The sequence below is a fragment of the Chelonoidis abingdonii genome, chromosome 5 (genome assembly GCF_003597395.2).
Source record: "Chelonoidis abingdonii isolate Lonesome George chromosome 5, CheloAbing_2.0, whole genome shotgun sequence".
Classification (NCBI taxonomy): domain Eukaryota; kingdom Metazoa; phylum Chordata; order Testudines; family Testudinidae; genus Chelonoidis; species Chelonoidis abingdonii.
Genome location: NC_133773.1, coordinates 126,609,574 through 126,625,157, shown reverse-complemented (window position 1 = coordinate 126,625,157; position 15,584 = coordinate 126,609,574).

Below are 15,584 nucleotides of genomic sequence, written 5' to 3'. Positions count from 1 at the left end.
AGAAGGGAAGCAATGGGTGCAGTCTTGCGGGGAACACCCTGTTAATTACAGCCATAGAGTAACTGTGTCTTCTAATACACTTGACTCTTTGTAGGCGGACAGACTCTATTTTAGAAACATAAGGAAGGGAACTTGACTCGTAGCAGTGAGTCAATCCAAGTTTGCTTTTTGCTTATGCCCCCAATCTGATTTTAGCCAGGGGCAATCATTGATAGTAGCTAGCAACAGCTCAGAGAAGAAGAGATAACTATCATGTCATGCCAGTTTTTCTCCAGCAGTAGATAGTACAGATGACTGAATAACCATCTGTTGCTTATCATTGCAAAAGCAATTAAATATGCGTGTGTAGCGCTCGAGTGTCGCCTCTGTCTCCACGGCATCTAGTACACAAATGGTGACGGAAAAACAAAAAGCGGACGGTCTTAGGGCTGCGTGCTATTGTTTCTGCAAGGGCATCAGGAGAAAAAGGTGCGAAAGGACTGTTCTGCTGATGTTTTCCCGGAGCAAGGAATGACTGACGACATTTTACCAGAACCCCCGCGACCCTTAATATTAGCCTCAGGGAGGGGATCATGGAGGAAGGGAAGGGGTCTGCGAGGACTCAGCTATCCCACAGTCCCAGCAGTCTCTGAAAACTATTTGCATTCTTGGCGTGACGCCCAATGTCTGTAGCTTACAACACGGTGTCTCGCATGGTTCACGAACAGCTCATCAGTCTCTTCCCCCACCCGCACGAGAAATGAAAGTTAATATAAACCAATCCTTGAGTACTTACCATGTCCCCTCTTACTGCTGAAAGCTGCTGATAGAGGCGATGCTGCAGCACTGAAGACTATTATCTGCTCCTCCTCCCCTTCCTGGTGGTAGATGTACAGTACTGCTGTAGACAGCAAAGAAACTGTTACCTTCTCCCCTCTTTTTGTTCCTCAGTAAATGGGACAGAATGCATAATAACCCTGTGAACATTTTTGAAAGCAAAAATTGGGATTGACTCCTTGGGAGCTGAGTCATCTTGCCTTTATGGTAATAAAATAGAGTCAGTCCAGACAAGATAGGATCAAGTGTATTTAAGCAGTGTATCACAGCACAGTTGCTCCATGTCAGTATTCACAGAGGAAGGCCCTGCAGTAATGCAACCGTTGCTTCCCACCTACCTAGGCTACCACGGTAGTGACCCCCCCATTGTTGGCATGATGTTATGAAGAATGAGGAATAAGAATCATAGACTAGTTAGTGAGATAAATGAGGGGAGGTGCCTCCATGGGCTATGACAGTCCATGCAGTTCAGAATCTTCTTTTATACAAGAGAGGAAGGGGTCTGATGAAGTCTCAGCCCCCAGGTGATAAGAATGAAGACAGTTACCAGCCATTCTGTACCATCACTGTCAGAAAAAGGGAGTCATTCCCTTTTCACCAGGAGCCGCCTGGCCAGACTCAGCCAGGAGCATCACTGGGCGATGTCTACCACTGGGAGGGCAGAGGAGCGGATACTGCTCTTCACCGCAGCAGACATCCGCGTCTGCCAGCAGCCATTCCAGTACACAGAGGGTGACATTTACAGTATATCAAGGAATTATTTATTTAACTTTTCTTTCACTGCTGGGGGGGGGAAGAGATACAGCGTGTTCCGTGAACCACGCAAGACACTGTGTATTAAGCTACAGAACATTGGGCGCTCACAGAATGCAAATAGTTTTCAGGAGAGTGCTGATCAGAGCTGGACACGTGAAAGCAGGAAATGTCATTCTAAAGGTCTCGGGGCTTTTCCTGTTTACCGGCACTCCGCATCCGAGTTCGGATTGCGGACCAGAGCGGTCAGTGGTGCACTGTGGGATACCTCTAGGAGGCCAATAATGTCGATTTCCGTCCACACGAACCCTAATCCGAGTTATCACTATCGAATTTAGCACTACTCCTCTCGTCTGGGAGGAGTTCCGAAATCGATTTAAGGAGCCGTTTAACTCGATATTAATGACGACGTCGTGTGAACGGGTACAGCGTTAAATCGGTATATCGGCCATTAAACCGATTTAAAGTCGCAGTGTAGACCTGGCCAGAATTTTGTGGAAATTCTTTACAAATAAACAGGGATTGCACCAAAGAATACACCTGACTTGTACTATCAGTTTCTTCTCCTAATGGAAATAAACCAACAAAGTCCCAAATGTTAGCTAACCACTTGAGACAGAAGGGGCAACAATACTTCCTTTTGGAGCTGGATCTATCAGTATGAACTTGATTTCCAGGGCCGGCTCCAGGCCCCAGCACGCCAAGAGCATGCATGGGGCGGCATGCCACGGGGGGCGCTCTACCGGTTGCCGGGAGGTCAGCAGGCGGCTCCGGTGGACCTCCTGCAGGCGTCCCTGCGGAGGGTCCACCGGTCCCGCTGCTCCCGTGGAGCATCCGCAGGCACGCCTGCGGAGATCCACCAGAGCTGCGGGACCCGCAAGCGGCAGAGCGCCCCCCACGGCGTGCCACTGTGCTTGGGGCGGCAAAATGGCTAGACTCGGCCCTGTTGATTTCCCACTTAATTTTATTCCATGGTTTATGAAGCTTCTCAGGACAAACTTGTAAGAGTCATTTTATTTTATTTTGAATTGCTGGTAGGCTGTCTAATGATTTGTCAGCAATCTGTATGCACATCTGAAATATGTGATTTTTATATGTAAAAAGTATATCTTAGCCTATTCTTTCCACTATTGGGATAACTTGGAATCTGTACAGTTTCTCTCATTTTCTGCTATTTCAGTATTGATTTGTAAAATATTTCTTGATAATTATATTTTAAAACAGAATAGATTAAGGTTGTATGGCTTTTTTAATGGAAACAAGTATCATTTTTAATTGAGGAAAAATGGCAAATTTCACAGGACATTTAATTTCATAAATCCATATTTTAATGTCCACAAATAATCAAGCAATGTTTTATAGGGTGCTGGAAATGTTTCAGAACATATCTGAAGAAAGAAGCAAAGAATTTCTATTCACCTGAATTTTAGTTGGATCTTGGCTTTGAAAAAAATCTGAGACTCAAAAGGGAACTGAGTGGAGATGAAGAAGTCTCATGCTGATGTTGTCCTGTGAGGGTTCAGCAAACACTGTAGGCGGACATGTTTATTTGAGGTCAGACCAGCGCAAGAACTGCAAACATGGTTAAACGTGGGGCAGATGAGATTCTCCAAGATCACTGCAGTCTGTTATGTCCTTGCTTTGCACTGTTCATTGTTTTCATATAAATTCTTAATACACCTTGCTTCAAAGCAGTTAACAGCAACATGACAAATGTGCTGTCATATTGTACTAACATGGGCTGCTGCTTCCCAGTTGCTATAGTCAACCTGACGTATTTTCAGATTTGATTTCAGTGTGTCTTTTATATCTTTTGTACTCGCCACCATGAGAACAGGTGCCTTGCTTTAGCTGACCATAAAGTATGGCCTTGGGTAGGCTCAAGTCGGCCGTATGATGGAGATGCCAAGGCCAATGCAGCTGAGTTTTTATAGCAAGCTTTGATTTATAGCAAGACATCTGCCTAACATCTGGCAATGACTGAGGGTTTCAATATTGAGAATCTTGTCCCACCATTTGACCCTGTAAGCACCCTGAAGACAGCATAGATGGAGGTGATATGTTGTCCATGTCTCAATCATATAGAAGCATTCTGAGAATGACTGCTCAATCGGTGTTTAGCTTAGTGCTAATTTTGACACCCCTATCATACCATAGGCTGCGTGACAGCAATCCAAATGCAGAGCTGACCTTGGCTATGCAATTATCAATTATCACATTCTGTGACAGCATAGTCCCTAGATAGCCAAACTTCTTCATGGGCTTGAGAAAAGCAATGTTGACCTTAATAACTGGGTAGAGATGCACATCCCTCAGCACAGACTGATATAGTACTTCAGTTTTCTTTAGGCCAGTGGTTCTGAAACTTTAACAACCCAGGAACCCCTTTCGTTAAAATGTGAAATCTCGTGAACTCCCTCCTAAAAATGAATATTTCCAGGGATTTAAGTTTAAATCTCCTCAGTGTGGTGCTAACATTCACTCACCTCTCACTGAAGCAAAACAAAACTCCGAGAAAAATGACTTAGTATTGAATTACTGAGGCACCTGAACACTGCTACATTGACTACTAGAGGGGTCAGCAACCTTTCGGAAGTGGTGTGCCGAGTTTTCATTTATTCACTCTAATTTAAGGTTTTGCATCCTGGTAATATCTTTTAACGTTTTTAGAAGGTCTCTTTCTATGTTTATAATATATAACTAAACTATTGTTGTATGTAAAGTAAATAAGGTTTTTAAAATGTTTAAGAAGCTTCATTTAAAATTAAATTAAAATGCAGAGAGAGCACCCTGAGACTGGTGGTCAGGAGCTGAGCAGTGTGAGTAACCCACCTGAAAATCAGCTTGCGTGCCGCCTTTGGCACCCGTGAACATAGGTTGCCCTGACTCCTGGACTACTACCTGGTTCCAGCCAGTTTGGCGCGCAAAACCTTTTCTTACCACCACACTCAGGGCCATCCTAGGGAGGTGCCCCACGAGGGACAAATTAGCCTGGACCACCCCCACGTACAGTGTAGCCCCTGCTCAACTCTGCCCCTCAATGCCACCAAACAACTTCCATGTCTGCCAAAAAGGACAAAGGGTCTGAGAGCTGCCACCAAATGTGTGCCTGGGGTCCCAGCTGCCTCTCCCTGCCCATGATGGGGCTCAGGCTGCTGACCCTGCACCGGAGTCTGGGGCTGCCAGCTCCGCACTCCGCAGGGCTCGGACTGCTGGCCCCATCTGCCCGGCCCTGTGCTTCATGGGGCTCGGGCTGCTAGCGCCTCTGCTAACCAGCGCTTGGGCTGCTGGCCCTGCGGGGCTGGGGCTGCAGACCCCGTGCTGACTGGGCTTAACTGCCCACTCAGCACTCCACAGGACTTAGGTTGTCTGCTCTGCAACTGGGTCACACCTGCTGCCTCCCATGCCCAGGGTCCTCTGGCCGCCATTAAGGAAATTTTTCTGGTGAACCCCCTGTAACATTGTGCGAACCCCCAGGAGTTCACAAACCACTGCTTTAGGCTGATTCGCCAAGTGGTTGACTGCATGAGCTAAGGGATCAGTTATAAACTGAATGTCATCAATGGAGTAAGCAACCAGTGCAGAGTCAGCAGCAAAGAAAAGTTCCTTCATGACTAAATCTCCTACTTTCATGAGAAAATGGAAGCACTGCAAACTGAACAACTTCCCATCGGTGCAGAACTGGATAAATACACCTCTACCAATGTCATGAAATGAATCCCTAAGCATAGCCAAAAAAAGGATGGAAAAAAGCATGGGATCCAGCATACAACCTTGTTTGGTTCATTGCTGATTAGAAAGGGGTCCAATATCATGCCATTTTCTACTGCTCTGGCCATTGTCCCATAATGGAAGAACCGAGTGACAAAAATAAACTTTGAAGGGCATCCAAAGATGAACAAAAGTTTCTAAAGTTCCTCGTGATTTACAGAGTCAAAAGCATTAGCTAAGTTGATGAACACCATGTACAGACTGTGATTTGGTCCAGGGACTTTTTCTGAAGCTGACAGGATGTGAAGATCATGTGAATATTGTCCCGTCCAGATTTAAATCCACATTGAAACTCGGCGAGGATGGTTTCGACAAGATAGGTATTAAGTCTATTCAATATGATGCATGAAAGAATTTTCCCAGCAACAGAAAGTAAGGCATGCCATGGTGATTATCACAGTTTCCCTATTGCCTTTATTTTTATAGAGATGGACAATGCTGACATCCTTGAAATCCTGTGGCACCGACTCTTGCTCCCAGATAAAGCAGAAGAGCCATGTGAGATATCCTACAATGTGGGAGCACCCTGCTTATACCGCTCTTGTGGAATGCTACCCAGTGCAGGTGCTTTCCTTTGTGACATCTGCTTGATTGCTTTTCTTGTCTCATATGAGGTGGGTGCTAGTGCATGCTCTTCTTTTAATGGACTTTGTGGAAGAGCAGTAATTGTCGGAAAGATGCTAATTCTGTTTTTATGTTCCTGTGTATATTATTTATTAGTGCAGAATAATGTGGAAGGGTCTTTCAGCACTTGCCCTGTGGCCTGGCACACAGAGCCTGCAATATTAATCTAATCCAGAAAACAATCTACACTAGCCTACCAAAACCAAACTCTTTAAATTCGTCTCCACTGGGATTTATTATTATTCATATCGTAGTGACTACTGGTACCAACTCAGATTGGGGCCCCATTGTACTAAACACTGTACAAATGCATGGAAAAATCCAGTCCCTGTCCTGAAAAGTTGAGTCAAGAAATGGAGACTTGTCCAAGGTCACACAGCAGAGACAGAATTAGAAGCCAATCCTCCTGAGTCTTAGTACAGTGCAATCTCCAGGGCTACTCCAGGTTCTAAGTCATTCTTCCTCAAAGAATAATGTGCTGGAAGAGAGCTGCTGTTCTTCAAGGCTTCTTACACCAGTACTTCAACGTTATAATTCAAAGAATTTAGCAACCTGCTTGAAAAAAATGACCATTCTGCATAGTGTGATCATGTAGCCAGTGGTGTAGCCAGGTTCTAAGAGCAGGGAGAACAAACATAAAAAAGGCGCCCCCCCTTGGCTCCTCCTCTGGCCACACACCCCTTGACTCCTCCTCTGGGCGCTCTGTGCCCCCACCCCTTGGCTCCTCCGGCCACGCTGCATCCCCCCTCACTCCTCCTGCCAAGCCCTCCACATGGCTTCTCCAGCCTTGTTGGCTTCTCCAGCCGATGCTGTGCCGCCCCCACCCCAAAAAGACCACCAAATAAAAATAAAAAAAACCCCCTCTATGGGCCGCCCCTCCGGCCATGCCGGCCGAGCTGAATTCTCCATTTATGGACAGAGACAGAGTGGCTGGTGCTGGGCATTGGCTGCACAGGTGGAACAGTGGCGGGGGGCTATCACTCCCACTCCTGGGCCAAGCACACACCAGCTGAGGAGCCTAGTCCCCTTCAGAGCATGAGAGAAGCCTCCAGTCTCTGAGGCCACTGACACCCGTCTGCCCGCATGGGGTCTGCGCTGGCCTCACCTCTGCACTGCTATGGTGCCGAGCACCCCACTTGCCGGGGCCCCCAGGCAGACGGTAAGGGGGAAGGAGGCTGAATGTTCCAGAGCCCGGAAGGGTTCTAGAATGCTGGACAGCAGCTTCAGTCGCTTGGACATACTCTCTTCCATGGCAGCCTGCCCCCCGTCTGCCCGCTGCTGCACGGTGAGTCGCTGGGAACACGCTCCCACCTCGAGAGCAGCAACGCACTCCCTGCTGCAGCGGCAGCACTGTGCCAAGGGTAGAGGCAAAAGCTGACACCAGTGCCGGGGAAAATGCACTCTGCCTTGATAATAATGGGGTGGGGGCCACCTCTCCCATGGCTCCTCTGGCCGCGCTGTGGCCATACTGCGCCCCCCCCCTTGCTCCTCCGGCCGTGCCACCCCCTCCCCTCACATCGCTCCTTTGGCTGTGCTGCCCCTCCCTTGCCTGAGGAGCCCAGCACCAGCCCAGCAGGCCAAGCTTCAGAGTGGAGCGTGGGCCCCACTCACTGGCACCATGATAACCCCTAACTAAGGCACTGCTTTTGGAAAATGTGCTGAGGGGAAGTGGCTGCTTCCCCTGCACCCCCCCCAGCTACGCTACTGCATGTAGCTTCTGGGCGTACATCCAGGCTCTCGTCAGACATAAGATGAGTTTTTGTTTGTTTTGTCCCAAACTCTCCCAGCATCAGACAAGGTGCTCGTGGCTAAGGTATGTGGCTACAGCACAAACTTGCAGAAGAAATTAGGAGAATCCAGAATTTGAGTGTCTTTAGGAAATGCTACAGAACCTTCCTCTTCAGAAAGATCTTTTGTAGGTGACACTCACAAAACTGACACCCCCTTTCACCCATTAAACTCCAACCAGCCAATCAACCAGACAACCAAAAAAGAAACTAAAATCTAAACATATCAAAAACCATAACTCTACCTCATGCACAGTCTTTACCCTAAAAAGGGAGATGTGACAGAGACTCCATGAAGTCCACTTGGGACTTCACTACTGATATCAATGTTATGTAAAATGGACTGAGATACTATGGTGATGGACAGCAGGATAAAACTCTTAGTTAGATTAGACAGCATTTACATTGATGCAGGTATATCCTGTAATACCTTCATAATGTCATGTTTGATGTTGTGTGATGTGGACAATATTAGAACATGGTCACTGGTAGCACTTGTCTATGATTTTAGGACTCTTCACAAACAGATATTTAGGACACAATTCTTTGGCATGTGGGGGAAGCTTTTTTGGCCACAGAAAGCTACCTTACCACAGGGGGATCCTTAAATGGCAAAGAGCTGCCATAGTGGCACTTGAAATTCCCTTCTCAGGCAACGGACTTGGAGGCATGGCCATGGAAAAAGGTGAATAGCTGGCCCCTAGAGCTGGTAATCTCCAACTGCTCTAATTTATGGGGTGAAGTGGACTAGCACTAAGAACGTGTGTGTGTGTAGAGATATGATCCCCACCCCATACCATAGAAAAAGGGGTTTTCAGAATGAAATTGCTGTTAAAGATGACTGAGCTTTCTGGGCAAAGTGTCATTGGCTCGCCTGAGTCAATGGGTGTCACATGAAGTGAGATCACCTAATTTTCAATAGTCCAACCAATGGCTAACTCAGGTTGACCTTCCTGGACCTTACACTCGCACATATTAAATCAAAAAACCTCTCCATTACGGTACCTAAACACAAAATGTGGTCAGCAATAGGACCTGACCTGGCCTGGCTTCTTGAGTTGTGGTAAGGCCAGTCAATCTGTTGGTCCATTCCCTGGCTCCACCCAGGAACTGCATTTTAGAAGCTGCCAACTCTTCATATGTGGCCTGCTGGGTCCTAACTGGCTGCAACGTGCTCCCAGCCCTTCTAGCCCTGGGAGGGGTGCAGCAAGTGGTGGGGACCTCCGGAGAATGGGGCTGGAGTGGAGGAGAGGAGGGATTCACTTGGCAGCAGTGGGCAGTGCGGGCCTCGGGAAGAAGCAGAGCACAGGTGGGGCCACTATGGCCCAGGTGTCTGGCACCGTGTAATAAGCGTCTGTCTCAAATCTGGACCTTAGCGTCCAAAATCTGGGTGCTTACTATGATTCCCCCAAGCTTGTAGAGGTTGGATCTTATCTCGCTGCCACCAGATAGGATTTTGGCTCCTATCAGCCCGGGTTCCCCAAATATTCCTTGGGGGCCCCCCTCTCTGGCCTCTCCAACTTCCTCTGGAAAGACCCCCATGACTCAGAAGTCTGAGTCGTACCAGCAAGGGAATTATCTCCCCTCCCTTCCCTCTCTCTCTCAGACGTTCCGCTCTGAGCAACCTGAGGGAATTGATGTAATCTCTTTACATCACATACCGAGAAACCTGTCTCCTTTTTTTCAAGAGACAGCCCCTCCACCGGAAAACAGAACTAATCTTACTCTATGTCCTGTAACTTTTCCCATACGTTCCACCCTGGACAATAGGAAAGTAAACACAGAGCCTGGGCTCCCTCCCCTAGCGCTGTCCACAGAGGTATAAGAACAGAGCTCCAGGCCAGAAATTTCGTCCTCCTCTGCCTCACTAGGAATGAACTCCACAAAGTTTTAAAAGAAAATTTATATAAAAAAAAAAGAACTTACATATACTAAACACTGCTTAAGAAATTCTACAGGGAGTGGCTTATAAGAAAATAGAATAACAGTCTGATTAAGAAGATAGCCCAATTAAACCAAGTCCAGCAAAATCAACGTTACACTTATCGCTGTGTTCGAAGTACTATCAATTCTGTGATGGGGCATCGACATAGAGCCGGTATGTGCGTCACTGAACACAGCCTAACAGCTTATGTTTGGTTTCCTTTTGTACCACACTTATAGTAGAATATTAGAAAGAAGATGGAGTAGCAGAAAAAGCTGTTAATCCATAGTCGGGAGAACAAAAGCCGGGCCGATTCTCTTTCCCTCCACGATTTAAAAAAATCCAGTACTCTGATTGGTCCTCTGCTCAGGTGCTTGATTCCCCCTGTCCACCCCTACAGGTAAAAGAAAATTAACCCTTACTATCTACTTATGACAGCCCCCAAATCACAGACAGTGTAAATTTCATCTGGTGTGATTTCTTTCTAGAACTTTAAACTACACAGAGTAATACAACACATGCATCTTTACATATACTACTAACATGTACCTACAAGACTTCTACATCTTAAGGACAAGTTTAACCAGTGTATTCTGGGAAACTCTCACGGGAGAGTGCATCAGCTACTTTGTTGGAGCTCCTGAAATGTGTTGAAGTTCCAAATAAAAATCTTGGAGAGCTAGACTCCACGAAGACGTTTCTGTTGTTCCTTTGGCTGTATGAAGCCACTTTAGCGCAGCATGGTCAGTTTGTAGCTGGAACCGCCGTCCCCAAACGTATGGGCGTAGCTTTCAGGGTGTACACAATGGCATAGCATTCCTTTCACTGACTGACCAGTGGCTTTCCTCTCAGATAGTTTCTTGCTGAGAAACACGACAGGATGGAAGTTCTGATCGGTCCTTCCTGCATGAGAATGCTCCTAACACTCTCAGATGCATCGGTGGTTACTAGAATGGTTTGTCAAAGTCTGGGCCTTAGCACAGGGTCAGACGTGAGCGTCGCCTTAAGTTGGGTAAAGGCTTCCTGACACTCCTCAGTCATTTAACTGTAGTTGGCTGGGTCTTCTTGGTCAGGTCGGTCAGTGGTGCAGTGATTGGCTGTAGTGTGGTACAAATCGCTGTACTGGCCAAACCTAAGAAGGATTGGACCTGTTTCTTTGCCTTTGGGACAGGCCACTTTGGATAGCCCCACTTGGCCTGTAGAGTGTTTATGGTTCCTCGACCCACCTGTTCCCAGGTAAGTCACTCTGTTTGGCCTATTTGACACTTTTTGGTCCTTAACAGTTAGTCCTGCCTGCCTGATACGCTCAACAGACCTTTTCCAGGTGTACTAGGTGTTCGGGCCAGGAGTCTGAAAAAATGGCCACATCATCGAGGTAGGCAACTGCATATTCTCCCAGTCCTGCTAGTAGACCACCGGAGCAGCGGCAGTTGCGCCAGAGCAGACTTAGCCTTCCCTGCCCTATTATACTCGCTGCCCATGGGAAAAGACCTCCACGTTTTCAGTGAAACCCAGAAATAATTTGGGAAATATAAATAAAGCCATTACATAATGTACAAAACAGTGGAGAAAAAATTACAGATTTAAAATCCCATCAAGATGCCTCTGTTACGCTAAACATCCATGAACTCTTGGACATCTGACTAGTCCCATTGACTTCAGAGGAACTACACCTCTACCCCAATATAATGCGACCCGATATAACACAAATTCAGATATAACGCGGTAAAGCAGTGCTCCAGGGGGGCAGGGCTGCACACTCCAGCAGATCAAAGCAAGTTCGATAAAGCGCGGTTTCACCTATAATGCGGTAAGGTTTTTTGGCTCCCAAGGACAGTGTTATATTGGGGTAGAGGTGTACTTATGGCTGTGTTTGCAGGATTGGGCTGAAGGGCCTGATCCAAAGCCCACTGCAATCAAAGGAGCCCTTCCATTGTAATCACACTGGGGCAGACACTAACTTCTCTATAGATCTGTACAGCACCTAGCACAGTTTGGGTTGCTATGAACCAATTATTTATTATTAATTATGTAGATAGTAAGATCTTTGGGGGCAGGAACTGTCTCCTTGTTCAGTGTTTGTATGATGCCTAGCCTAATTGGGTCTTCGTCTATGGCTAGGGCACCTAAGAGCTACAATAATACAATTAATAAATGATAACAAATTATGAATAACAATAGGCAGTAGGAGACCTCTCTTTACGTATAATGATAGACTCATTGAGTGGTAAAATTTTACAGATCTTTGTCAGGTGTATGATAGGACACAGCCACAAACCTTCCAATTAAACTGTAAAAGCTACATTGTGCTTTCCTATGCTCATGTGAATTTTGAAGACAGAATCTGACCCTAATTGAGCCCTGTGGAACTCTGCACACAGCTTTTTATAGCCCATATGCCTCAAAGACTAATCTACAACACTGTGGAAGACTGACACGTTCAGGTGGCAAAACATTGGAATGCACGACAATATTCTTACAATCCCTCGGTTCATCAGTCCTACTGTTTGTGACTGTTTCGAGTGCCATTCTGAGCAATTTTGAAATTATTAGCAATCTAAATAATATTGTTTTGCACACGAATTCGAAGTGTAAAGCTCTGGTGAAAAGCAATAGTGAGGCAAATTAAAGTGAATTCTCTCAAATGTTTTAGGCGAATGATTTTATTTTCTTAGTGATGATGCACAGCACTGCAATCAAGCTGATTCAGGTAAGGGCAAGAAACAAAGGCGTAGGTCTTTTGAGCAGTCACAGCCACGTGAGTTTGGTCACATCATCTCCCCACCCTATTTCACTCTATACACATTTCAAATTCGCCATTAAACTGGCAAAGTGAGTTCTAAAGCAAGCCAGGCCTCCATCAGGAGCTAAGATTGGACTGCAAGTTACAAATGAGGTGTAGTGGCAGAGCTGTGTAGGAAACCACACAAGTCTCTCATTTTCATGGGCAGTAAATTCACTCACAGATTTTAAAAAAAAACCCAAAACCACAGCTCTGCTTTTCACAGTTTATAAATATTCACAGCCCCATTCAGGCATGGGAACTGATTTTAATTTTGAAAACTGAATTAAAAAAACATGACCTGCTGGCCCTTTATAGTCTGAAGAGTAAAAGCAAACATGGTGATGCTTCTGTAACAAGGGAATTAAGCATGCTGATGACAGAGTATTATTATTCTTACTGCTGCAGTGTTGACTGCTTTTTATTATAATAGTTCCCCAGATTAATGCATTTTATCTGCAACACATGGGGAATATACAAACTGACAGAGCTGTAATCATTTCTTTTGGAAGCACATGGTTGGATGAATGGGGACAAGTGTAAATAAAATCACTAGGAAAAGATAAAGCTGGCTCCGGATCAAATTTAAATAAGAGCATGCCGAAACATCAAATGAAAGATAGAAGCTCCCTAGATTAAAAATAATACCCTATGTAAAAATGATGCTTTATGAAGTAAAATCATAATGTCTGCTGTTATGCATATTTCTTGCTTGAAATAAAATGCTGTTTGTGAAGGTAGGACAAGGTGGGCGAGGTAATATCTTTTATTCGACAACTTTTGTTGGTGAGAGAGACACGCTTTCGAACTTACATAGAGTTCTTCTTCAGGTTTGTGATGGTGTGCATTTTGTATAACACTTATTATTTGTTTGTATAACACTAACATTCCACTAGGACAGGGATGGGCAAACCATGGCCCGTGGGCTGGATCTGGCTTGCCAGCCATTTTATGCTGGCCCTTGAACTTCCACTGGGGAGCGGGGTCTGGGTCTTGCCCTGCTCCAACCAGGGAGCAGGGTTGGGAGCCACTTCTTGTGAAAGCAGCTGCATGGCCCCACTCCGGCACTCCAGCTGGGTAGCAGGGTCGGGGCTGCTCCACACAGCTCCCAGAAGCCACAGCATGGCCTCCCTCTGACTCCAATGCACTCCAATGGCCCTGTTTCCGTGGCCCACTCCAGTGCCCCAGTGGGAGCTGCAGGGGTGGAGCCTGTGGACAGGGTAGTATGCAGAGCTGCCTGACCGCACCTCCACATAGGAGCTGGAGAAGGGACATGCTGCTGCTTCTGGGAGCCCCTTGAGGTAAGTGCCACCTGGAGCCTGCACCCCTGAGCCTCCCCCCATGCCCCAACCCCCTGCCCTAGCCCTGATCTCCCTCCTGCTCTCCAGACCCTTTGATCCCAGCCCGGAGCACCCTCCTGCGCCCCAAATCCCTCATTCCCAGAGCCTACATTCCCAGCCGGAGTCCTCACCCCCCCATACTCCACTCCTCTGCCCCAGTCTGGAGCCCCCTCCTGTACCCTGAACTCCTCATTTCTGGCCCCATCCCGGAGCCTGCACCCCCAACAAGAGCCCTCACCCAGTCCCACACCCCAACCCCAATTTTGTGAGCATTCATGGCCCGCCATACAATTTCTATTCCTAGATGTGGCCCTCAGGCCCAAAAGCTTGCCCACTAAGACAAAGGCCTAGCTCCAAAGAACTCACAATCTAACTAGCCATCATACAGAACAAAGTGGGAAGGGGATATGATATCAGCAGTGAGATTCAAGGGTGAAGTACAGCACATGTGCTCCTTCTTCGATAATTGCATGTGTGAACATAGAGATATCTTTTTCAGTAGACTGAGAAAGGCTAGTCACAGAACAATTTCACTGTAGGCAGAAGGTTTGCTAGAACGGAAACACCCTTTGCTCATTACAAAACAATGAAACAACTGTGCACTTTCAATCCACACCACTATAACCTAGAGTTGCCCTTTTTGTGAGTAGGAGAGGCTAAGTGTAGTCATTGTGCCAGTGGGGTCAAAAACATTAGTAAACTGTGATGCAAGATTGCTTTGAGTGAAAAAAAAATCTGCTTCCAACACTCATCTTCATACTATCATATATTGTCATCTTGAATTGCATCAAAATATAACGCTACGGTAGTCTGCCACTGGCTACAATAGAGTATGATAAAGCATCAAAACATCATCTGGTCCTATCGATCCATCTGCATGCTGCAATGCTATTTCATCATATCGTGTCAAAATATAGTGATGCAATGTCACATGATTCATGGGCCTTTGTTATGCCACAAACATGGATAATCCCAGAAAATTATGCCGACCTACTGAAGGGTTGCTGATTTAGAAATCCACTGATAGAGTATTAGACAGAGTGATGGGCTTGCGGCATGTGTAGCACTGCCCTCACTGGATGGAATTAGAATGTCTCAACTGTGTGTAATAAGCCTGTGCCTACAAAGAATTAATGGAGATTTTCCATTAGCACAAATGATAGGGGCCTGTACTTTTGCATCAGGAACCAGCTGGGATTTATTCTTCTGTTATAAAAAGTTTAGAAAGTCAGTGTTGGAAGCACAGTGATAAGTAGGAAGACCCAGATCCATAAAGGAATTTAGACACCTGAATCCCAATTTTAGGCTTCACTGCCATCCACAAAATTCCTTCTCGGCTGCCACCTAACCCTGTAGGTGCCTAAACTTGTTTGGCACCTAAATTCCTCTGCCTCATATGCTCAGATACCTATATCCTGCCTATCCAGTAGGAGCCACAAACGGGAAAATAGGTGTTTTCCTGCCTATCCAGTAGGCAGCCTCTGAGCACCCCTACAGGATCAGGTCCCATTCAAAATCTGGCAAAGGGAGGAGGTGGCATTCGTGCCCACCTTATAACTATGAAGATGCTGTAATAAAAAGTAATTATTGAAATGATTTGCTATTGTGTATTTAACAGTTTAAAATAATGCTTCATTTAAAAAATTGTTTTGTATTATACAATCATTTGCAGAAGGCTCTTAGTAGTGTGGTTGAGATTTTGACTGCATTTTCACTGGAAGACTCTACCTGTGTAAGCTCCAAAGGGTCAGACCTGAAGTTAATAAATATTTATTTCTGGAAAACAA